The 26179-nt window shown below is 40.7% G+C and overlaps 1 protein-coding gene and 1 pseudogene across 1 annotated transcript in view; one reads left to right on the top strand and one right to left on the bottom strand.

Moving 5' to 3' along the window:
- Positions 1-3685: 3685 nt before the first annotated feature.
- Positions 3686-26179, top strand: part of ANKRD55 (ankyrin repeat domain 55) — a 396197-nt gene continuing 373703 nt past the window's right edge. Inside the window, exon 1 of the mRNA XM_081826855.1 lies at positions 3686-3844. The gene's annotated coding sequence lies outside the window, so the exon portion shown is untranslated. The remainder of the gene's footprint in view (positions 3845-26179) is intronic.
- LOC115937912 (U2 spliceosomal RNA) lies at positions 12739-12822 on the bottom strand (annotated as a pseudogene).

Below are 26179 nucleotides of genomic sequence, written 5' to 3' on the forward strand. Positions count from 1 at the left end.
AGGATACTAATTCCCTTGAAAATGGCTGAACCTATAGCTCCAGTTCCTCTCATGATATGGGATTTATTAATAAGGGAAGTAGCCAGACCCATGTATGTTGGGGCACAAACTCTGGAGTCTGCAGCCATGGCCACACCTAGGGAGACTGCACATTTGTCTTGGGTTTGGAATAAAGTAGCCTGTGCAGCAGTTCCAAAGAAGAGCCTCCAGGGAGCCCTCCCTCAGACGGACATTGTGCTCCATGCCTGAATCCAGGCTTCCACCCTCTCTCTGGGGTCTGGGGATCAGAGAAACCCATTCGTGCCAGGAAGAGCACAGCTTATCAAGCTTTGAGAACAGTTTCAGCTCAGTGCAAGGATTAGGTAAGTTCTTGGTATCAGAGCAGAGATGTGTAGGTGGGCAGGAGAACATGGAAGAGACCAGGATGCAGAGATGGCTTCTGTTGATCAGGGTCAGTCTGAGCTGTGGTGTTAAGGGGGTTTCAGTAGTTACTGTTGTTTTTGTTGCTCTGGCAACCAGAGGAGAAATACACTACGCCCAGTGCAGGTGCACTCGGGTTGAGTGGGCCCATTTCCTCCAAACAACACTTGCTGGCCTTCAGACAGCAACCTCTGGGCTCCTCCCAGGATGGCTAGCTGAAACTTTTGGGGTGTGGAGACCAAAATGTGGAAAGTCTGAATTTCAGCAGCTTTGCCTACAGGGACTACTGGCAGCAGCTGGTGGTGCCCTCCCTGTCTGTACAGCAAAGCTGGGCTTGGGCTTGGAAGGGTCACCAAGATCTCCTGCCTTTGCCCAGTAGGCTTTCCCACCTCTGGCAACTGCAGCCCTAGCAATTGCATCCTGGATCCCCGTGAGGAAGCTCAGGGCTGGGTCACACTCTGAACTTGCAGCTCCACCCTGGAGTTCTGATGAGAAGCTGCAGCAGTCAGGGAGGATGTCAGGTCTCCCTAACTTTGGTCCCACTCCTGCTGAGCTCATGGACACCCACCAAGCCTTCTGCTCTGCACACCCCCAGGGGATGTCTCTTTATAAGGGGCTCAGGGTGATGGGCTCTGGGTTCTGGCTGACGCTGACACAGATCTATTTCCCTTTCCTCATCTGTGAAATGGAAATAGTCAAAGCTACTGTAGACTTACAAGGAGGAAGTTTCTGTGAAAGTACCTAAGGCTGCAACTGGCACATAGCAGGTACTCAGTAAATGGAGTCTTTGCCCCTTGCCTAAGCACCAGAATTCAAGAGGCCCCCATTTCTGATGTTTCAGTACCAAGAACATGCAGTCAACCCAATACATCAGCAAGTCCTGTAGCTCTGTCTTCTCATTATATCCAGAAACTCTCCTCTCCTGCTGTCTCCACTGTTACCCACCTTATCCCAGCACCATCACCTATTGCCTGGATTACTGCACTTACCTCTGAACTGGACTACCTGTTTCTGTCCCTGCCTACTCAATCTCTTCCCACCCAGCAGCCAAAGAGTTCTTTCTACACCATTATTTAGATGGCATCTCTCCTCTGCTCAGAACTTGCCAGAGTCTGCCAATCTCATTCTGAGCCTGCACTATCATGGTCCCCTCATCTATGACCTTGTTTCCTATTCCTTTCTCCTTGTTCCTTCTACTCCAGCCACAATGGCCTCCTTGCTGTTCCTTGAGTGTACCAAGGTTACTCTCACCCCAGGACATTTACATTTGCTTTCCCCTCTGCTTGGAGTGTTCTCTCAGATATCTTTATGGCTCATATCTCACTTCCTTGAGGTCTCTGCTTAGCTGTCACCTTCTCAGTGAGGGCCTCCATGAATGCCTATCTAAAACTCCCAGTCTCCATCACTTTCTGTCTCCCTGTTTACTTACTTTTTCTTTATATCCCAGCGCAGGGAATTTAGTTTCTTTCCTGCCAAATTTCCAGTGCCTAGAATGGTGCTTGGCATATAATATACTCTAAATGGGTATAAATTAAATGAATGAATGAAAGGGATGGAGGAAAGGATATGTACACATATATTTAAATAATCTATATTAAGTGAAAGTTTTTATATGTTTCGTCACCTTTTTTAAACAAACTTTTTCTAGGGATATTTTCTTTGGAGAGGATTTTTTTTCATTTTTTCTTTTACTTTTTTTTTTTGCATGATCAGTGTGGAGGCAATTTCTCCACCATAGCCCTGTAATATTTAATACCCATCTTGGCCCTAGCCTCAGATGGTGATGAGAACACTCTTAGGGGTGGTGGCCTGGGTGCAGGGATTGGAATGGGGTCTATGCAGACTGTTTATGGGGACCTGTCTTTTAGATGCGGGAACACCACTGAGCTGTATTTGTATTTGTTGCTGATGGGTGGCTGAAGCAGGGCTGTGGGAGGAAGGGAAGGAGACAAAGAGGCTATTGGAATAGGCAGGAAGATGGAAAGGAAGTAGTTGAAGTAATTTCCTCCATCAAGCCCCACCATGGGTATGAAAATTAATATCTGCCTATAGAGAGGTAAATTAGAGGCACCCAGTGGGGGAAGGGAAATGTCTCCAATTAGGACACGTTCATATGGTTTGGCAGCTTCCAGCTAGATGCCACCTGCCGCCGGTAACACTCTGAGTGTTTTCTTCACTCCATTATATTTTTTATGAAGACCTGGTGTGGAGATAAGGGTAAGATTCCCTTAAAGTAATGTGAGAAAACCGTGAGAAAAGGAAGAGAATGAAAACCCTGCCAATGGCAAGAAAGCTGCAAAGTTGAATCTTCTCAAACTAAACAGACTCAGAGTTGCATCTGGAATTGTGTGTGCTTGGCAAACCTAAGGTGGAACCCCTCTGAAAAACATCTGACAGGAATCGCCTCTTTGTCAAATGTGAAAAGAAGCTCCCACCCAATTATTAAGAGGCTGCATAAGAGGAAAGGAAAAGTTTGTGCAGCTAACATAACATGAGGCTTGCCAAAATCATCCTGCCCTAATTCTCTTGTTAACAGAGCTGCTTTTCCAAAGAGCAAGTAACTCGTGATTGGGTTTCTTGATTCTGCCTGCCATTCCTGCTGTACACCCCCCACCCCACCCAGGACCCCCTGCCCAGAGCTCACTCTCACTCCGTATTTTCACTGGTGGGTATTCTTCAAGGCTTGAAACCCCAGAAATTCCATTGAAAGACAATGATCTGCACTCAGGATGCAGTGTAGAATGGCCACAAATGTCATATTGCGTATCTTGGTCTGTGCTACACCCAGCAGCTGCTGGTGTTTGACGAGGAGGCTGCACAGGGCTCTGAGAATTGTACTGTATGTGCTTTGTTCATGCATTTTGCAGCTGATTTAAGAGCAAGAATGGAACAAAACCAATCCGATGTCTTTACTCCAGAGATCATCCACATCCTTCCTAGGGCAGGAAGAGCAGGTGACTGGGACACTGGACATTTGGCAAGCTGGTGGTTTTCCTGCATTGGCATGCTTTGCCGGGGTTTTCATGAAAAGACAATGACCTTTAGAGAAAACAATGACCTTTGCAGAGATCTCTAAACCCTGGCAACTCAGCAGCGAGCTCAGTTCTGAAAGCATTCCTTTTGCCTTTCCCAACAGAGTTGAACAACTGGAAAGAAAGGAAGGAACTTAAAAAAAAAATCACTGAAGTTTTTGGCAAACTTTAGGTGCTCTTTCCCCCACCCTGTAATTAAGGCAGAAGTAAACAGTAAGAGAATATCAAATTGCAGCTTGCTTCGGTAATAGGTGCCCAGGTGGAGCTGCTGCTTGTATGGACCTGTGTCTTGAGACAGAAGGGCAGCCTCTCTGGGGAGCACTTGAACGGGTCCCCAGATCTGACACATCAAGATTAAGACTTGAAAATTTGGAGCTGAGTGATAAGAAAGGGTGAGTCCTCTGGAGCATTATCTGTAAAAAGAAAAAGTTTCTTCCTCCTTTACAGTTACCCTCTCCCCACAAACTCTGAACCTCTTCTCATTTTTGGAGGTCATCTCCTAGATGGTACAGTTTCACCTGGAAGAAGTTGATGGGTTGAAGGAACCCAAAGCACTCTTTGCTGAGTAAAGTGTGTGTGTGAAAACTCTCGGTGAGACTGGCTTGGTCTATGTCTAACTGTATGAGCCCAGACAAGTTGCTTACTTCCCTAAGCTTCAGTTTTCTCAACTCACGAGAGTAGTACTTAGCTTATAGGGTTCCCATGAGGCTAAAATGAAACAGTGTAAAGTGCCTGTCCCATAAGATCCCCTCAGCCATTGATATTACATGTCTTAATAGTTCTTTCTTTTTATTGTTGAGTAATACTCCATGGTATGACTCTACCACATTTTATCCATTCAGCTGTTGATTTGATGTTTGGGTTGCTCTTATTTTTTGGCTATTACAAATAAAGCTGTTACTATTTGTGTGTAGGTCTTGTATGGACATAGTTTCCCTTTTCTCTGGGGTAAATACTTAGGAATAGAATGGCTAGATCCTATGGTCAGTGTATGTATAATTTTTTGAATAAACTGTCAAACTGTTTTCTGAAGTGATTGCATCATTTTATAGTCTCACCAGCAGTGTATGAGAGTTCCAGTTCCTCCACACCCTAGCCAACACTTGGTATGGTCAGACTTTGTAATTTTATCCATTCTAATAGATGTGTAGTGGTAGGTGATTCACATTTACTTTGGGTTGCAGTGAGGATACTTAGGTGAATGTTTTGTGCAAGAATACTATTCATTTATTATGTAGCGCATAGAACTCAAGGTACTTTCCCATTTGATTTTGTTTGCTTGTTTTCCTTATTAGTTAAAAGATTTTGAAATTAAATGATTTTATTTCTTTAAATAAATTATTGACTGCCTCAAAGTCACCTGGTTCCCTTTCCCAGGGGCAACTGCTGTTACTGATTTGTTGCGTATTTTTCCAAAGCTAACCTATGTGAATATAAGCAAATTTATGGGGTATATAGCACACATGTGTAAGCAGTTTTTTGAATGAGTTGTAGTTGGAGGGCATAAACAAGTAACTTTATTTCTGCTCATCACCAACTCTTGAAATTTACTCTGTTTCCTTGCCTGCCCACGGATGAATTCTCTGATACATCCTTTAGTTTTTTTAGTCACTTTCAGGTATTAATAGACTGTCTCACTTTCATTTAAAGAGTGTGGATTAAAATCAAAACATCATTCTCTCTTCCCAATGGAAACATCTCCCCCTAGCTAGCTGGGACTTGGCTCTGGCTCAGATATGCTTTGGGGCTTAGCCTGCCTTCCCACATTTCCCAGCCTTGCTCTTCTGCTGCTCCTCTACACTCACCCTGTTTTCTCGGCTCTTCCAGGGTTGGTGGGCTGGGGGGGGGTTGCCTCTGCAACTTTCTTTATAGGAACACCCTTGGGCTACTGTAGTCTTTTCCCCCGAAAGTATAGAGATCTATGTGTTCCTGGTAGTCTGGAAGTTTATGTCTTCCTCCTTTCCCTCACAGCTAGTGAGTGACTGGAACAGGAGAACAAAAGCCTTATTACTCCCTTGGTACAAGAGGGGACAAACTCTTGAGATGTAATTTATGCTTCAGAGTTCCCTTCAAGATCAGCATGAGGCTGAGACTATGCTGAAAATCGTATCCTCCCTCGGCGGCTTCTCTTTCCCTTTCCTATCTACCCCTTCCCCACCCTTACCAGATTCTCTGAGGGTACTTCCTTAATAAATCACTTACTTGCACATGAACCCTCATTTTAGAGTCTGCTTCTCAGTAATCCAGCCTAAGACAACAGATGTCCAAACACTGACACTCTCCTGGGACACTGTTGTAAGTTCCTTAGAGTTCCCTCATTGAGGCCTTCCGACCACAGTTGTCTTGTCAGGGCTGAGGTCTGATGGGAAATAGTTACTTACAACTTTCCCCTTGTGTCCTGGCTTCCAGGGTCCACCCCTTGGATTTGTGGTTGGGGTCTTTAATTCTGACTGTACAAGAGCCAAACACAATTGTACTGAAGTCACCACATATCTTCCCTTCTCCTTTACCTTAAACATGTTATTAATTTTATCACATATACATTCCCAGGATTTATAACATTTACCTTCTGTTGTGTAAATAAATACCCATATTTGTTCTAGTTATTCTCCTTTGGTTGACTGGATGAAATACACAAAATAACCAGCAGTTCTTTTAATGAAGCCTTTCAGTTCTTGTGGTTAAGTAATACTTTGTTTCTAGTAGCTTCCACAAGTGAAAAACTATAGCCACCGAACTCCTGCATTTTCAGAAGCGTTTACCTATTGTTTTTATTGTTGAGTAGTACTCCATGGTATGACTCTACCACATTTTATCCATTCAGCTGTTGATTTGATGTTTGGGTTGCTCTTATTTTTTGGCTATTACAAATAAAGCTGTTACTATTTGTGTGTAGGTCTTGTATGGACATTGTATTGGTGGATAATAAAATTCTTGGGTCACACTTTCTTTTCTTGAGGACTTTGTTGGCATTGCTTTACTGTTTTCTAGCACTGGTTTTTTTTCACCGTCTATAAGTGTCTTGATATTTTTTTTCAGGATAGTAAAAGGATTCTTTTTCATCTTTGAAGTTTCATCAGAACAATTGTTCTGATATTTTTTTCCTAGGGATGAGATGTATCTTTTAATTTTTTTTTAAATTTTATTGTTATGTTAGTCACCATACAATACATCATTAGTTTTTGATGTAGTGATCCACGATCCATTGTTTCTTTTAATTTTAATTTGTAGATCAATCTTTCTTTTGGAAAAAATATATAGCTTTTATACCTGAGGACTCAATTTTATTATCCAAACCATTGCAGTCCTGGGATTGGCTGATAGAGCTGCATTTGAAGAAGAGCTCGATTTGGTCTAACTCTGTAGAGAATGACAAAATTCCCCTGCAAGAACTAACTTGTCCTAGGAGGATGCTACCTGAGATAGTGAGTAGAAGTCACTTTGAATTGTATCTTTAAATATTTTTCTATTCCATTATTTGGATTTTCTTCTTCAGGAATGTCGCTTTCACTCATGTTTTCTTAGTTTCTTCCATATTTATCATCTTCTTCTCTGAACTTTTTTAAACCATTTTTTTACTTCCATTTTATTTTACTCACTTTTCTAACCACATCCTCCTGTGTTTTACTATATCTGTGTCAGGGTTTTCTCTCCTTATTGCTGCATTTAATGTAAACTTCATTTTTGTGATACTATAATTTTTTTTCTACTTCATTTCTAAATTCTTCCAGTACTTGTTTCATCTACTTCTGTCTTTTCATATTTCCTCTCAGTGCTTGTATCTCTATTCTCATGTTTTTTGTTTACAAAGGGGTAACCCTGGATATTTTCTCTGCTAAGGAGCATATCACTATATTATCTCTGCTCTCTGCCAGTTCCCAGGAGCTCCCATAATAATTGAACTTTCCTAGGATGTTGGATTTCAGTTCTACTTGGGAGGAAACAAGGACCAGTGGGCTTGAGAATTAGACAGATTTTTATTCAAATCCTGACTCCGCTACTTAAAAGTTGGGTTATCATGAAGAGACTGGTCTTTCTGAGCTTTAGTCACCTCATTTGTAAGGCAGATATGATGTTACCTCATAGTGTTTGTAAGAGGATTAGATGAAGTAAAGCAAGGGGTCTAGCTCAGTGTCTGACTTACAGAAGTTACTTACTAAATATTCTTTCTGTTTTATTTTTCCTAATTAAACTGATAGGTAGGTGTAAACAATATGACCATAGTAAGAAGAGACTTTGTCTTAAGTGCTATTTAACCTGTGGCTTTAAAGTACCCACCACAATGATGATATTAGAAAATATATATCCAGGGGCGCCTGGGTGTCTCAGTCATTAAGCATCTGCCTTCAGCTCAGGTCGTGATCCCAGGGTCCTGGGATTGAGCCCCACATCTGGGTCCCTGCTCCGCCGGGAAGCCTGCTTCTCCCTCTCCTACTCCCCCTGCTTGTGTTCCCTCTCTTGCTATGTCTCTCTCTGTCAAATAAATAAAATCTTAAAAAAAAAAAAAGAAAGAAAAGAAAATATATATCGAAGGCTTTCTTTTTTTTTAATTTTTAATTTTAATTTTATTTTAGAGAGAGCACGCACTTGTGTGCGAGTGGTGGGGGAGGGGCAAAGGGAGAGGGAGAGAGGGAATCTTAGGCAGGCTCCACACCTAGCGGGGAGACCCATGTAGGGCTTGATCTCACGACTCTAAGATCATGACCTGAGCCAAAATCAAGAGTGGAATGCTTAACCGACTGAGCCACCCAGGTGCCCCTATTGAAAGCTTTCTATATTCTAGGAATTTTGCTAAGTTTATTACACATATTACTAATTTAATTGTATGAGGTATGCCATATCATTATATCTATTTTATAGTTGAGGAAATTGAGCCATGAGTTAACTTCTTGCTTAAGGTAGTAAGTAACAGATCCACAACTTGGTCCAAACTGTAACTTCACTGGCCATGTATTAATCACTAAAAAATACTGTTTATGCAATGTGATCCTTCCCTGTGCTAGGAGAAGCAAAAACGTGTGAGTTGTCATGCTTGGCCTTGGGAAGCTCACAGCACATGTGTATATACACGTTATATAAACAGATTCATAAAAATACAACTGTGTTCACAGGCCTAGCACTTCAAGTAAGGATTCTCATTTGCAGTTAGATAGAATGAGATTTGAGATAGTACTTAGAGGATGCTTTCTTCCCTAGTGATTAGAGCCTTGAACTAGAATTTCTCATCCTTGTCCCTCTATTTTTAGGTGACCTAGTAAAAGTGAGTGAATTCTAAAACACTTAGGTTATTGGGTTTTATCAGAATGTGGATATGTTAAAAATGTACCCACAATTGGTTCTTATCAGGTATGGTAAGACACACAGACCCAGAAATGATTGTTACAGAGGAAGAATTTTATACTCACAGATCCCTAGAAACACAAGGCATAGCATACCAGGCCATGCAAGGCCATATGGGGAAACAACAGGATTAATCAGGAGGCAGAGAGGGCTCAGAACCTTTACTGGGATTTTGGTGGGAAGAAATGGGTGAAACAGGGAAGGTACCCTAAGTTTAGGATTGAATAATTTGTATAATTTGGGTGGGATCAGGGTTATAAATGTGGTTCCTAGTTGTCTGGTACCTGGCCCTGGGGTGACTTAAGGCAAGGGGATCATTGGCTTGGTGTTTGAGAATTTGATGAAGAAGATGGTTGGGAGTATGGACTCTGGATTGGTTGGTTTGTTCATTAAAGGCTCACTCCCAGGGAAGGAATGTGTTATCTCTAGGAATTAGTTAGTCCTGGGAGGGACAGTCTTAACTAAGATCAGCACCCGAAATGCCAGAGTATCAAGATTATAGAAAATAAGAAAGTGTAGTCCATACAGTGGGTATCTATGCTTGTGTATGTATATGTATGCATGCTGTAAAGAAATGGTTGGTTTTTCATGCCTCTCTTGGAGGGGAGTGATAGGAAGGTAAGTGGAGGGGGAAATTGGATAGGTAATGAGGACCCCATAAAATAGGCTATGCTATGCCATTTTTCAAAATAGTTTTTCATTTGGAAAATGGGGGCAAGTGTTATCTGACTGAGTTGTTAAGGAAATTCCTATAAGTACCCAGAAAATTAATGTTGTGCTCAGAAGGAACTATAGAAAAGCAACACAGTATTTTAATTCATTGTTTGGTGTGGGCTGGCTCTAAGTTGTTCTAGAAATGAGTTTTGTACTTCGACAGTTTTTTGGTGCATGCAGCATACACAAACAAAGCCAAAGTGAAAAAGTACAGCATCTTAAGAACTGTATCATTTGGATTTCTTCAGACTAAACAAAGAGTTTCAAATATGGCCTGATAAAAAGATTTTTCTGAACCCCCTGTCCCTCACCCAACCTTCCAAGTAGAGAACTGAATTTGCAATACAGTGTGAGTCTTGGATCAAGGGCCTTAAACTGTTTCTATTCATGGTACATGTCTTGGTTTTGGGCAGAGTGTGAGAACTCAAACATATCATGGAACACGTTTGTTGGAATTCAGACAATGAGTGTTTCCTCTAGATTACAATAGATTCTTTCCATAAAAAATATTTTTCTGGGCAAGTAGTTCTATAATTTATTAGCTTCAAGGACCTACAAAGTCAAGTGGAGATAAACTTTGGTTGGGAGAAAATAAGTAGGAGTTTTTAGATGATGCAGACCACAGCCATTTGGGGAGCTATCATTTGCCATTGTTGTGGGGAACCCCCCAACAGGGCAGTACGAATGTCTTCTGAAGCAGCACCTTTCTGCTCTCCCTTTGCGACCTCCCAGTCTTATCTCCTGCAAGCCACTGTAAGTGGGAAATTGTAAACACATACTTATCTGGCTGCTATTGAGTCACTTGTGCCTTCTTTTTAGTACTGAGCCAGCTGAGTTCCTAAGATCTATTTTATTGCTTTTCCTTTCAGCAGCCTAAAGAACCAGTGAAGATGTCTTCACTTCAGAAGGCTTGACTTTACTAAAGTTACCACTATTTTTTCATGTACATGTAGAAGCACTGGGTACTCTGAGTGGGAGCAGGACTCTGCTCTGGAGGCTGGTTCCCTGGAGTTGGCCTTGAGTTTCCTCAGCAGTAAATTCTGCTGGATATGCATTGAAATGCTCTATAGCCAAGCTTCTTGCTCTGTTTCTTTTGGTTCAGAGCTTGACTTGGTCACCACAGTTCTGTGTATAACAAGCAGGCTACACAGGGAATCCTTGTGGAAATATTACCTCTTTGGTTGGTTTTCTCCTTTGTCTTCCTAGTTTCACTCCATCTCTTCCATTTTTTCCTTCTTTTCTTCCTTTACCCTTTCCTTCTTCTACCCTCTCCTCTGTAGATATAATTAAGCATCTGCTGGGTGCTAAAGAAGACCCAGAGATAAGACAAAGTTCTTGCTATTGAGATACTCAATATAAAGGAGATCTTTATAACAAATAATGATAACATAATATGCATTCAGAGTACAGATACCATCATGCATGCCCCTGTTCCTTGTCCCCTATTTTTGTTAATCACCATGTCTTTCCAGACTTTAAGGGTTCCTCAGGTCTCCATCGTGGTCTTTCCCTTTTCTTACTCTACATACTCTTTCTTGGAGATGTGATCTAGTCCTATTACTTCAACCTTAACTGTATGCTAGTATCTCTGAGGTCTGCCTCTCCAACCCACACTAGTCCCCACTTTGCTGCAGATTCATAGAGTCAGCACTCAACTCAGGGACTGAGACACAGAGGAAGAGCATCAGCATGGCCAAAGGAATACAGGAAGATGGTAAAGAGGAAGTCCATATTCAGTTGGTTTTATATGGACTTCTAGTAATGTAGATGGAGGAATTCAGGTGCCACATACCTGTTGGCTCACAATTACAGTAATTAATAGTAAACTTAGGTTTACACTTCAGGACTCTGGAAATTCTTTGTCAAGAATTCAGGTAAATTCAGGGCCCTTGGGAAGAGTAGAGCCCTTTGTTTCTGGAGTCCAGATATTGGCAGGATTGTTTGGATTTGACCATAGCTAGTGGATGGAAGGTTTCAGTGGCTCCAATTGTATTGAAAAAGCTGATAGTACCTCCTCTTCTGTCTTTACTGAGCCCAATTTGCTTGAAAGACAAACACCCCTTGGCTTGTTTCATTCTGTGAGACACAGCTTTCTGAAGTGAGAAAGGCACTACTTTTTCAGATGATAGACTAAGAATTCCTAACACCAAAGGCACCCATATGTTTGGCATTAATTACTTGAGGACTGACTTGTAGAGAGAATGTTGTAACTTGATTTTCTCCCCCCAGTGTTCAGTTTTTCCAAGATAAATGCAAATTTTCCTGAATGTTATTTCTCAACCAACTGGGCCATGTCAGCTTAATCCTAATCCTGTTTAAGGTAATGTAGAAAATTCGCCTTTAAAATTATTAATCTCTTAGTAGTGGGATAATAGGTGATTATATTTTCCTCTTTATATTCTTCCATGTTTCCCTGAACTCTTTGATTAATTGATATTAATTTATTAACAGGAAAATTTATAAATTTTATTTTAAAAAACTAAAAAGGTTCATTCATAGAGTGATGGTGAGATACATGGTTTAAATGTGCACATGTAGTCATTGTTAGAGGAATGATAACACTAGAATGAGATTGGGTGGGTTTCTCTCCTTTTTAAAAAAAAATTCACAAAAGGTCTATTATCAAAAATGACTATTGTTTCCTTTAAAGAATAGCTTGGGAGGTTTGTCACATATCTATACTGCTGCCATTGCTTACCACACTTTTTTTTTTTAAGATTTATTTATTTATTTATTTTAGAGAGGGGAGGGAGGGGAAGAGGGAGAGAGAGAATCCCAAGCAGGCTCCCTACTGAGCATGGAGTCCATTGTGGGGCTCAGTCTCACAACCCTGAGATCATGACCTGAGCCTAAATCAAGAGTCTGACACTTAACTGACTGAACCACTCAGGTGCCCCCACATTTGTTTTTTAATTTTTTTTAAAGATTTTATTTATTTATTTGACAGAGAGAGAGCACAAGTAGGCAGAGAGGCAGGCAGAGGGAGAGGGAGAAGCAGGCTCTCCGCTGAGCAGGGAGCCCGATGTGGGGCTCGATCCCAGGACCCTGGGATCATGACCTGAGCCAAAGGCAGCTGCTCAACCAACTGAGCCACCCAGGCGCCCCAACACCTTTTTTTTTAAATTACACTTTTGAACCGTGGATATTTTAAAATTGCCTCAGTTATAGTGTATCATCCTCTTTAATGGTGGTTTTGATTTTGATTATAAGCTGGGTCAACATCTTTCTTAAAGAAAGTTGTAATTATAAAATAATGAGTTTCATCTTATCTGTCACTGTATTACACTTGATCTTAGCCAAAAGGCCGAGAAGCGATTATTATCTGTCCCTGTATTATGTGCCACTGACAAACTAGCTCTAGGAAGAATTTCAAAGAGGAGTTTTTGTTGGAATAAGTATCTTCCTAGGTATTATTTTAAAGGAATCAATATTCATTTAAAATCGATATGTGTTTATTTAATCTCCTATTTTTACTAACTCTAGGGTATTCTGTCTATGTGCATACTTCTGTTTATATTATAAACTGATTTAAACAATCGTGTGTATGAGTGCTTGCTCCTAAAAGTCTTAAACAGCAAAGTGCGTCATTATAAAAATGCCACAAATACATAATATTTTAAAAGTCATTGGTATTTCTGGTGTAAGGTTATAAATGTTGAAGGTAAGAGAAGGTATCAGCATCCTTAGAAGTTGAGGATAATGAGACTGTGAACAAAGAACAATGGAATGGGATTCACCCACATTTTATACATAACATTGTTTCTCTACATTAAAGCTTGTAATTCCTAAAACAAACCTTGGTTGTTGGCTCATTTAGAAAAAAAAATGAGTACAATCTTTGGTGAACACCAGTGAGATGCTGATTGTGCCTTTGACAATGGATCCTGGTCTAATTCTGTTTCAAAGAATAGGAACTTGGAAGATATTTAGGAGAATTTCCCTGAAAACTTTGGTACCAAATACCCTCAGCTGGCACAGACTCTGGAGATGCACCAAGCCACCTCCCCACCTCATATTCCCATGTGCTTGGAAAACCTGTCTTACTAACCTCCCTTCCTTTATCTGCAATGCTGGCTCTGACTCCACCCTCAACTAGACAACTACCCTAGATGCCATCAGTCCCTTGGTACTCCTTGGGGAAGAAATGATTCCTGTTGAGTTATCTCAACTCCTTTGAAGGTGGTTTGGCAACCTTCCGTTTGTCAAGATTAGCCCCCTCTCTTAATCCCTCATCACATGTTTTGTCAAGCACGCTCATGAGAAAAAGGACAAGGGATTAAATGGAGGCAAGGCGCTCCCATCTCTGCACTCACTCACCTGTCTGTATGTAAGGCACCCGCCCCTGAATTTCTAGTTGAACCAGAAGTTTGTGTATATGATTAGGAGTTGGCTCTCATCTGGTTCCACTCACAAGCCCAGGCTGCCTGCCCTGAGCCAATCACTGGGGCAAGTGTACTCTAGGGATAAAGTAGTTAGTTCTTTCTGCAGCTGTGGCTCCTCAAATCCAGTTCTGCTCTATAGAGGACATAGTGAATGCTGCATTAATAGCAGTTGAATAAATGAATTACTTAGTAATTCCCAGCAGGGAAAGATAGGATGATATACTTCTCTGAACAGGACATGGTAGAATATTGAAGTTTATCTGGGTGTTCCGTGGAAGTGGAGTAGGAGGTTCTGCCTAATTAGAAAAAAGCATTTTCAGTATTTTAATTTTGTTCAGTGTTTATTGAGGTGTAATTTCCACATTACAAAATGCAGACTTAAGTGTACAGGTCAAAGACTTTTTTTTACATATTTATATACTAATATGGCTATCACCTAGATCAGGATCTAAAACATTTCCATCACTCCAGAAAGTTACCTCATGCCCCTGTCCACTCAATAGTTTCCCACCTCCCCCCCAATGTAATATTTATTCTTACTTCTATCTCCATGGACTAGTTTTGCCTATTCTTGAAAGTCATGTAAAATTCTAAAGTTGTACTTTTTAGTGTCTTTTACTCAACATAATTAAAAAATATATGTATCCATGTTGTTGTAGTCCAATGAGTTTCTTTTCGCTGCTGTATGCTCTTCCACACATGGAAGGTAGTCCCATTATAATATTATAATTTATTTATCCATTCTTCTCTTGATAAGACATTTGTTTTTGTTTTTGTAGTATTAGGTATGATCTGGAAAGAGAATTGAAAGACCCAAGAAAAACTGAATTGCTCTCTGAAATCAAGTGACAAAGTCTCCCTGGTGCTATGAGGAGTGAAGAAAATGGGGTATTCATAACCTGGGGTGAATTGGGAAGATAAACAACAGCCCCAGGGCCATTAGGAACCAGAAGACAGCAAGAGGTGGGCTGTGAGTTAGATGGACTTGAGTGTGGGGCCACCTTTCTTTGCTCTAAGAGGAAAGTGACCCTAAGAGTTGAGGTGGTGTCTAATCCCTTTAAAAGTTAGTTAAGGAGTCTATTAGAGGGCAGAGAGTTGGGTTATATTTGAAAAACAAACAGGAAAAAAGCCCTTTTGTTTTTGTAATATAAATACTGGAGAAGACTTTTGTAGCGCCAGCTCCTTCCCTTATGTTAGGATCTTTCTGTGAACCCTATCACCATGTTAAAATAAGTAATAGTTCAGTCAGAATGATCCATTAACTCTAATTAGACACTTTGAAATTTGTCTGGGTTTGTATAAGTCTACTGAAGTCATACAATATACTTCTCAGATGTTAGTATTTTCTTGGAAAAGCTTGGAAAATAATATGGTAGGCTCTTTCTAAAATGGTTTCCAATGATCCCTACCTCCTTGTATTCACTCCCTTGTGTAATTCCTTCCCCTTGTTTGTAGGCTGGGACTAGTGACTTACTCCTAAGGAATAGAAAATGGGAAAAGTGATGGGCTGTCACATCCAATAGTAGGTTATCAGAGTCTGTGAATTCCGTTTTGCTTGCACTTTCCCTCATGTTGGCACTCTCTCTTGCCCTTTTACTTGCTGTTTCTGATGAAGCAAGCTGCCCTGTTCTTAGCTGGCTTATTGAGAAGCTCATGTGGCAAAGAACTGAGGGCTATCTTACTGAGAAACAGGACTTCAGTCCAGCAGCCCATGAAGAGCTAAATCTTGCCAATTCAGTACCTTGACTGAGCTTGGAAGTGGATCCTTCCCCCCATTTATCAGTAAGATAACTGCAATTCCAGCTGACACCTCTACTGTAGCCTTCTGCAAGATCTAGAGCCAGGAGACCCAGCCAAGCCTTCCCCAGATTCCTGATCTGCAGAAACTGGATTAATTACACAACAACAGATAATTAAGACAAATGATGATATTAATGACCAGCATCCATGAGTGTTAACTACTTGTCAGGTACTGTGCTAAGTGTTGTATATGTGATTTCTCTTTTCATCTTCATGACCATCCAATGAAGAGGAACTGAATTTTGTCCTAGCAATAGAAAATTAGGAAAGGAGCAACAATTCCTGGTGGGGGATGGGGAGAAAGAGGCTGACTCCTATTTTAGCTTTTATGTCAGCATATCAAACTGTGAGGATGAAAACAAATCACGCTCTCCTAGAGAGAATATTATGTTGGAATGATCTCAAATATGTCTCAGTTGGGACCTCCAAGAAAAAAGGAAGTCATACTTAAAATACTGTGATGTAAAACAGTTATTGTGAAAATAGCTATATTGCTTTGAAAAAGAATCATTTGGAAATAGCTTTTATCTCTTAATATAACAAAATAGTTGTTATTACATGCTTAGTATAATAAAAACATGAATGCAACAATTGAGAGAATTGTAGAATGAATATCAACCCTATCTCACCCAATGACAATAACCAGATTCATAGTTTTTACTGTTTTGTCTCTTAATTACAGATAGCTTTTTCACATCAGTAACTAGGTTGACATCATTGTTTGTAGTATTCCACTATATGTATGTTTCATCATTTATTCGAAATAATCCCCTGGATATTTAAGTTGCTTCCAGTTTTCTGTAATAACTCCATGAGAGATAACTTTATACAGACATCTTGTGCATTTGTCTCATGATTTCTTTAGAATAAATATCTAGATGTGAAAGAGTTGGGTCAAAGGGTTTACATATTTTAGATTTTTATGGGTCTTGCCAAATTGCCCTTCAGTAAGGTTATACCAAAAGTAATCCCACCAACAGTTAATGAGAGTGCCCACTTCCTACACCCTTGCCAACAAAGGGTATTAGCATTCTTTTAAACCTTTGCCCATCTGATAAGTGAAAAATAGCTTCTTGTTGTTTTACTTTACACTCCTTTAATTCCTGGGAGATCAGGGGCGGCTGGGAGGCTCAGTGGATTAAGTGTCTGCCTTTGGCTCAGGTCATGATCTCAAGATCCTGGGATCCAGCCCTGAGCCCTGTTATTAGGCTCCCTGCTCAGTGGGGAGTCTGCTTCTCCCTCTCCCTCTGACCCTCCTCACCACTCATTCTCTCTCTCTCTCTCTCTCAGATAAATAAATAAAAACTTAAAAAAAAATTCCTAGGGAGATAGGCATTCTTCTTATTGGTCATCTTTGTTTCTTCTCTTACTAATTATCTTTCGATGCCATTTGACCATTCTTGCCATTGTATTGTTTATAATCTTTGTACTAAAAACTTATAAATGCAGGAATTTGACACTTTCTCTTTTCTGTTTGCTACATTTTACCCCACTTTGTAATCTGTCTTTCATCTGTGCTTTATTTGTTTGGTTTCTTGCTCTGTTGACATTTCGGATTTTTATGTCATCAATTCTATCCATCTTTGTATTTATACTTTCTGACCTTGCTATGCCTGGAAAGACCTTATTCTTCTGGCCAGATAAAATTTTACAAAGTATGAATGGCCATGAGGAACTAATATTTTGAGGCAGATTTGGAAAGCAAAATATGAAAGGCAATAAATTATAAAAATACTCTTCACTCTTAGAGGCTTTATGTTTCTCCCAGGGGCTCTTTCACTTGCTGTAACTCTGATTAATGATATTAAAGAAAATATCTCAAGAATTTTCATACATGTTGATTAGAATACACATTCCTGCCAAAAATCTAATGTTGTCCCTTGACTATATTCTTTAATTATAACAATAAAGTAAATAGGTTGTAAATATATTGGTTTATCCCATTGTTATTCTAATAACAGAACTGTATCCAAAATGACTTATATTGTGTTCAGTACTTCACAGTTATTTCACATGCACCATTTTGTTTAGTCTTCACAGCAACAATAGTTAACTATTGTTATCTTCCCTTTACTGATGAGGATACCAAATCTCAGAGTGGCTAAATGATTTGGCCAATGTCACACAGTTGAATGAAGGCAGAGTCAGGGCTCAAACTCATGCCTTTTAAACAAAAACCCACTGTTCCTCCCAGTTATTAAAATAATAATTATGATCTTCTTAGCTGCTAAACAAAGTCAATGGGAAGTTCAGAATTTGGTTGCCCTTCTGGAATTTCAGCAACTTTGATCTTATACAAGGAGCTACTTGGGTTTTAACCTCAATTTAAGTGGATTACTATTTGTTAGGCTGATTGCCTTCTTCTGAGTTAAGACTGTCCATAATGCAGGGCAGCAACATCTCATTTGATGGAAACACATCTTTTTTTTAAATTTTATTTTATTTTATTATGTTATGTTAATCACAATACATTACATCATTAGTTTTTTTTTAAAGATTTTTTAAATTTATTTGACAGAGAGAGAGAGAGATCACAAGTAGGCAGACAGGCAGGCAGAGGGAGAGGGAGAAGCAGGCTCCCCGCTGAGCACAGAGCCCGACATGGGGCTCGATCCCAGGACCCTAGGATCAGGACCTGAGCCAAAGGCAGCCGCTTAACCTACTGAGCCACCCAGGTGCCCCACATCATTAGTTTTTGATGTAGTGTTCCATGATTCATTGTTTGCATATAACACCCAGTCCTCCATTCAATACGTGCCCTCTTTAAAACCCATCACCAGACTAACCCATCCCCCCACTCCCTCCCCTCTAGAACCCTCAGTTTGTTTCTCAGAGTCCATAGTCTCTCATGGTTCATCTCCCCCTCCAATTTTCCCCCCTTCATTTTTCCCTTCCTACTGTCTTTTTTTTTTTTTAAACATATAAGGAAACACATATTCTTTAGTCAATGATTATCTACGAGTAAATTGTGGAGCTGCTTCAGTAGTAGTAGAATAGGTTGGTAAGCATTTCTTCTATAAATGATATGGAACGACCTCTTCTGGCAAGACCAAAAGTGGTATATGGTTTTACAGGTGAAGCACTTGCCTTTATGGACTCAAAGTGTTAGAAAGCATACAAGTCTTTGGTCTGAACACATGGCTTCCCATATGGCCAGTTTTGCCTGGCTTTCTCCCTTTCCCCTCCCCTCCTTCATCTCCTTTCCCCTTCCTTTTTTACCCACTCATGTGTTTGTTCAGTGCACATATATTGAGCATCCACTAAGTGCCAGGCATCTTGATTGTTGTAGGAGAAAAGAGATGGGTAACATGCCTTCTCTGTTCTTGAAGAATGAAGCAGAGAAGCCAAAAATGACATAACCTGCGAGTCCAGTCTTGCAGGTATTGGGTCTGTTGATGTTATCCACATCAGTGGCCTAAAGTTCAACAATCCTAAACCTCTGTTTGTCCCGCAGAGTAGGAATTCCAGCCTTCCCCAGTTTTCCTCCCCCATAGATGCCCAAGAATCACCAAGATATTTATTGTAGCAAAAGGGTTAAATAGTACTAGATACTCTCAAGTCTTTCTAATAAATCTGGAACTTAGTTTCTCTACATACAAAAAAATATCTGTGGTTGTTGGATTGGAAGTTATATATCCAAGAAACAGGCCACTTTCTGTGCTTTATTGCTTCTGTTGGTGTTGGCGGGGGGGGGGGGGAAGCTGGAACAGATAGCCATCCAATTCTGCTTTCTCTGTTTTCCTCATTGATAGAGGAGCAACCTTCCTCACAGTCCTCACCTCGGGGAGCAGAAACTTTGTTCTTTTCACCAATTCATTCCAGCAGGACAGAACTGGCACACAGACCCGGAAGCACATTGGGCCAGCTCCCTGCCTAACCCCAGTGGCCAGGATCAGCTCAGCCCCATCTAGTGGGACAAGTTCAGAGCTTCCAAGGGTGAGTGTCTAACCCAATTTCCTCAGTCCCTAAGAAATCCACCCCCGCCCCCGGTTTGCCTCTTCCTACCCCAGAAGTGACCTCCTCTCTGATGAAGGACACCAGCAGCACATCTTCCTTTAGAGTGGTCTACCTCTTCTATCCCAGGGGTGTGGTACCTCCTCCACCCAGCAAGCAGGAACAGCATCTTTTGAAATTGGTACCTTTCCCTGCAAGTGTGGATAGTTTATTCTTATCCGTGGTCTATGTCTATACTCCAGTACAGCGTGATTCATATAAACAGAAACACAGTGTGTCTTCACAGAAGAGATACTATTTAAGCTGACTCTTAAAGGATGAGTGGGTGTTTCCTCAGGCATACAAGGCAGAGAATGTCACTTGTGACAGAATAATGGGCACATTCCAGGTATACAGGCATAACACAGTCAAGGAGGATGCATAATTCACTGTGACAGGAAATTTGGGTGCATGTGGGAATAGCGGGCAATGGAAGTGGGAAGCTGAGCACAGGCATATGTGAATGCCAGAGAGGGACCTGTGGCTAGTCAGGGTACAGATACGATGGACCCAGAATTTCTCCAGATCCCAAGAGTAGCAACTGGGCCATTTTAAAGTGAAGGGCAGAGGGCAGGAGATTGTATTGAAGAATCCTCATGGTCTTGCTGTCACATCTGAGCTTTGATCCATTGGAACTGCTGTGGCATTATGTCTTTTTCTTTTCCTCACTGGCTGTGTATTCTCCAGCTAGAACTTTGGTTCTCAGTCTTACTGTGGGGCCACTGGATTGAGTGGGGCTACTGAGAGTCCCAAAGTGTAGCAATAAAGATCATATCTTAACCATGCGCAAATGACTTCTCTTTCCCCTGGAATGAAATGCAAAATCCTTACCTGAGTCTTAGGTGATTAGGCACTTGCCTTCCTCTCTGATGCTGATACCATTTTCTGTTATTTCCCTTTTGCTTCTTGTATTCTAGCCATACTTGTCTTCTTGCTGTTCCTCCTGCATGCTGAGCCTGGTTCCACCTTCTAGCCTTTGTACTTTCTATTCCTACTACCATGCTATTCCTGGACCATGTTTCTCCTAGGTGCCCACATGGCTTGCTTACATCATTAGGTTTCTGCTGAAATTCCATCTCCTTGGACTTTCTCTGATCACCCTATCTGAAATAACTCTGTGTCTCTTTAGCTTGCTTTCTTGATTTTGCATGCTGCTTATCATTGCCTGATATTAAATGATGCATTTACTTACTTGTCTTTCATCTTTTCCCTCATTAGAATATAATCCCCATGAAGGGAGCAACTTGGTCTGTCTTGGGTGTGCTGTATCCTCAGCTCCTAGAAAAGTACCTAACACATAAGTAGGTGCTCAATAAATATTTGAGGAGTGAATTAGTAAATAGAAGAGTCTAGCCCCCAACCCCTTGAAGAAAAGAACAGGGTGCAGAGTAAAGAGATTTTGGCCATAGGAAGAGAAAACCAAGAGGACGCTCTTTTAGAGCACAGTCTCTCAGCCAAAGAGGCAAAAAATTATCATTTGCAGACTCTGGGAACTTCCCAACCAGTATTTTATAGGCTCCAGGAAGCAGGTCATTGCACAGACCTTTACAAAGTAGCCTTGGGTGTGCTCCACATTAGTTGAAGCATTAGTTTTTGCACTCTGGTTTGTCAAGGCACAAGACCCAAGTGGGAACATTGCCAGGTCCCATTGTATTCACGCTGAGATCAGTGCAAGGAGAGATTACGAGCTGTGGATTTAGATGTCCTAACATTTTCTTTTTGGAAGTGTGACTTTTCTCTTGCTCAGACTTTTCTTCGAGGCAGAACTTCCTGAACCATGCAGAATTCCTTGCTTAATCCTGGCTGCTCTTCGTTGGCACCACAGAGCTCTTGGGAGTTTGCCTCTTGCTCATTTACAGGAAAGAACCTGGGGCCACTCTTTCAGTTCACTGCACACTAGCTGCCCTTTCTGGACTTGGGTTTCCCTGCAAGCCCTCTGCACAGCCCCAATCAGCTGCTCATGGTGGGAAGTCCTGTTTACTGCTTACTCCCATTCACTGTTTATAATAAATAGACTGGGGCCCTCAGGGCCAGTCATGCTCCATTAGCTATGTGGATTTGACGCAAGGATGGGTAACACTGGTTGGAGAGCATGGGTTGGATAACAGGAGATAATGTACCCCTTCTCCTCCCCCAAGATGCAATTTCAGTTGTTCCCACAGTATGTTTTCATTGTACAGTAGATGCAAGAGCTCCAGCTAATGTGAGAACTGAGCTTGGATAAGAAAAACACAGTGATGGCACAGTTCCTGCAGGGTTCCCATGCTATTTTCTCAGCATTAAGAAAACCCAACAGTGTCTAACCAGCTGAACTTGTGGTGTGTTGGTAGGTTTGCACAATTCCCCAGAGTCATATTAGCATATGCATTTCAAGGGGGAGATCAAATTGACTTTGGAAAAAGCAAGACGGGTGCGTTTAAGAGTTGACTTCCCTGTACATTCTCCCTGAGCCAGAGGAAAAACAGTGGCTGAAGTATCCCCAGGCATACTTAGACATTCTAGGTCACAGCTCAACTCTCAGTAACACATGGAAACTCTTTTTTTCCCCTTACTGTCACTGGTTTCTTTGCTTGTGGATATCCTAGAATGTTTGTTGGAAGTACCCCTCTTCACTGTCTTACATCAGCCCCTTTCTTGCTCTTGAAAACATTAGTGAGAGTTGCTCAGTTGCTTGTCATTGTAGAGCAATCATTCTTCATCAGCTGGGGTGGAATTCCCTGGTGGCCTTTTTTTTCTGTCCACACAATATTCCCACATTTCCCATCTCATGTTGTAATCTCTCTGGTTACATTAAGCCTGCAGGCTTTTCTCAAGTTTTTGCTTATAAAGACAGTATTTAGAAATTGTTTATAGAGTTATTTTTAGTGTGAAGCTATGCAACGAGCTCTAATTGTCACCTTTCCAAAATTCCAGGAGGCTCGAAGGGCATTCTGCTTAAATTCTAGGGACCAAAGCCAGGGAAACTCCTCTCTGAGGTGCTGGCACCACCATTGGCATTGCCACTGAGCCTGTTAGCTACCACCAAGGCCACTGAGTAAGCCCCTCCACTCTAAATTGACCATTGGTTGATGAGCTGGGCCAAGGACTAAATGCTGTATGAGGCAGGAACCCTGTCTGTTTTGATCAGTGTTGAATACCCGTGCTCACTAGCACAGTGCTTGCCATAGAGTAGGTGCTCAAAAAATACATATTGAGGGAATGAGTAGCTTTCCTATCTATGGATTGTCCATTTTACTACCGATGGATTTGAGACCACCAAATAGCTATTGTTCTTAACTATAAACGTGTATTTGTTTTTCTCTTTTGGTTACAAAGATGTGATTTTCTAATACTGTCTTCAGGAAAAAACAATGCAGTGTTTAAAGTATATGTTCTACCAACTATAGTGTTAGAAATCAGCCTAGTTGATAACCTTAGTTGAGGTGGGGTGAGCAGTGACTGGATGGGACCATGATGCTGGAAAATTCTGGAAAAGATCTGGGTATGTTCACTTTGTGAAAATTTATCAAGTGTACTTTTGATTTGAGCACTGTTCTGTATGTGTATTATTATTCATTAAGAAGTTTGTTTTCATTTTTACAAAAGCAGACTCTGGAGTTAATTGTCTGGGCTCATATCTTGGTGCACCCATTCATTTCTAGTTGGATAGCCTAGGACAAGTCACTTAACATTTCTTTGCCTTACTTTCTTCATCTGTAAGTCAATAATAGTAATAATATATCTGTATAACAGGCTTATTTGGAATTAAATGAGTTAAACTATAATAAATACTCAATAAATGTCAGTTAATATTGACGATTATTTTTCAGAAAGTGAGACTTTCAAATCAGGTAAAGTCAAGGACTTGGAAAATATCATGGTGAGAGGGGTCATTAGAATACTCCACTCTCTCCAGGCAGAAGTGCTCTTAACTTCTCAAGACCTATGTTCTTAAAGGTCCCTTTTTATATATTCTCTTTTAACCACCTTCCGAAGTATACAGACTCTAGAGACTGAATTAAGTTTTAAGATCCACTATAATACTTGTTTTCCACATTTTTTACCTAGAGAAGTTCTATGAATCACAGAATGCTAGAACCAGAAAAGATCTTAAAAAATACCCTATCTGTGCCATCTAATATGGTAGCCACTACCCATCTGTGGCTATGTAAAACTAAATGTAAATTAATTAGAAATAAATAAAATTAAAATAAAAAATGCAGCTCCTCAGTTGCATTCACTACACTGTAAGTGCTCAGTAGCCACATGTAGCTAGTGGCTTCCATACCTGACAGTGCAGATACAGAGCATTTTCATCATAGCAGAAAGTTCTACTGGATAGCCTTGCTAGATCAAACTTCTCATTATATGAAAACACTGAAATCCAGGGAGGTAACATGATTATACCACAGTTACACAGGTAGTTAAGGACAGAACTACACTACAATTTGAATTTCTTCACATTTGTGCATCAGTGTATTTTCCGTTTGGTCACCAAGACCTGCAGATCCACAGGGCATCCCTTCTGGTGGTTAGTGGGAGGTATAAAGTATCTATCAGTTATTTCTGAGGACACAACTTTGATGGCTCCAGATTATCCATGTTCTGATACCATGTCCTTGAGTTTGAAGAAAGACTATTTCTCTATTACTAATTGAAAGCTGCATTTTCATTCTAGAGTCTCTTCTTCTAGGAAGCAGTCAGTGGGTCACTTGCACACAAAGGTTAATAGGTTATAGTTAGTTAATGATAATTGCCAGTATTTATTGAGCATTTACTACCACCAGTCATTTCCTCTAAGTGCTTTACATTTAATTAAGGAATGTAAGACACAGAAAAGTTATGTGGTATGTCCAGGGTCACAGCTGGCAAGTGTTAGGCTTGGGATTTGAACCCCAGGCAATCTGGCTTGCTTTTACCCACCACACTGTACTGCACTTACTGAGCAGCTGCCTGTGTAGAGTATATCAATAAAGCTCAGTGAAAACTGAGAATGATGGCAAGGAGAAGGCAATGTCCTAGCTCTCATGAAATCAATAATCTTGTTATGGGCTGGCAATGGAGAAACCATAGCATATCTAGGTACTTGATTTATGTATACATTGTAGTATTTATAATCATGCAAATAGTATAGATTTGGCTTTATGCATCTCTAAATACATTCCCTTTCTTCTCTTTCTTTTTATGAACAAACAAAACCCCCAAAGCAAACATCTTCTTCAAACAGTTGATAACTGTTTCCCAGGCAGTACACCTTTACTTAGATCTCCTCTCAGTGTCTCAGATTCATCTGAATGTGCTCCTGAGAATCCACCTTTTCGACTTGCCATGGCTGTAGGTGAGTGAAGGAAAGGGAGTGGAGACATTACTTATTGCTTTGATTATAGCTCTAAGCTCCCCACCATGAGATTTCTCAGTAAGGTCTTTGAGTTAAGTATGTTTGTGATAAGAATGATTTTTACACAGAATCACTAAATAGGAATAGAGGTGTTTTTTTGTTTGTTTTAGAAGTTGATAGAGTTAGCAGTTAATTTCATGGTTTGGCAGAAATTATTTTCAGTTTCTAAAAAATATCCTTGCCCATACTTGTTAGTGAAACCACACTGGCACCCAGCTAGCAACAGCACTGTTTAAACATGCTGTGGCTGGCACTATTGAAACAACAGAAGGGGCTCCAGTCTCTCAAAGCCTCCTAACTGTGCTGTGCAGTCTCTTCCAAAATTTCAAATAGATGAACGAATAACGTACCAAGCTGCAATTACCGCTGTGAATTGGTCCAATCATATGATTCTATTATTGAGTTACTAGTGAAACATTATTTTTATTATTCATATTCCATCTGCTTTGAGATTTGAATTTGAATTGTTTGTGCTTAATGTCTTCTGTATTTGGCAGAAGTTTTCAGTCAAGGTCACTGCTAATTTTTAGAAGTTGTTCTGAATCACAGGTGAGTGGAACAGAGCTTCTGAAGAAGCCACTTCCCTGAACTTACAGCTTCAGGGAATGTCATAATAAGATTAAATTGATTATTTAACATAAATTGTTCTTTCTTTCTTTCTTTCTTTTTTTTTAGGCTAGGAGGTAAATTTTGTAGAGTGTTTATAAAGAAATTGAGGATTAGGGGCGTGTGGGTGGCTCAGATGTTAAGCGTCTGCCTTCGGCTCAGGTCGTGATCCCAGGGTCCTGGGATTGAGCCCCGCATCGGGCTCCCTGCTCAGTGGGAAGCCTGCTTCTCCCTCTCTCTGTCAAATAAATAAATAAAATCTTTAAAAAAAAAAGAAAGAAATTGAGGATTAGAGTGGAGGCTTTATCAACTGACCTCTGCTTAACCTGCTCACTAGCTTACCTGACACTCATCATTCCCTCTGTACAGGATACTCTTACCTTCTAGCAGCCAAAAGCTCAGTACTTCTGCCCTCTCTGAATTTTAATTGACTGACCGATTACCTGATCCTGATTGTGCTACGTAAGAGAGCCCCAGCTGTTCCTTTACAACTTGATAATCCTTTAATTTTCTTA

The sequence above is a fragment of the Leptonychotes weddellii genome, chromosome 7, assembly GCF_054177405.1.
Source record: "Leptonychotes weddellii isolate Sample4059 chromosome 7, ASM5417740v2, whole genome shotgun sequence".
In the NCBI taxonomy this organism is placed as follows: Eukaryota; Metazoa; Chordata; class Mammalia; order Carnivora; family Phocidae; genus Leptonychotes; species Leptonychotes weddellii.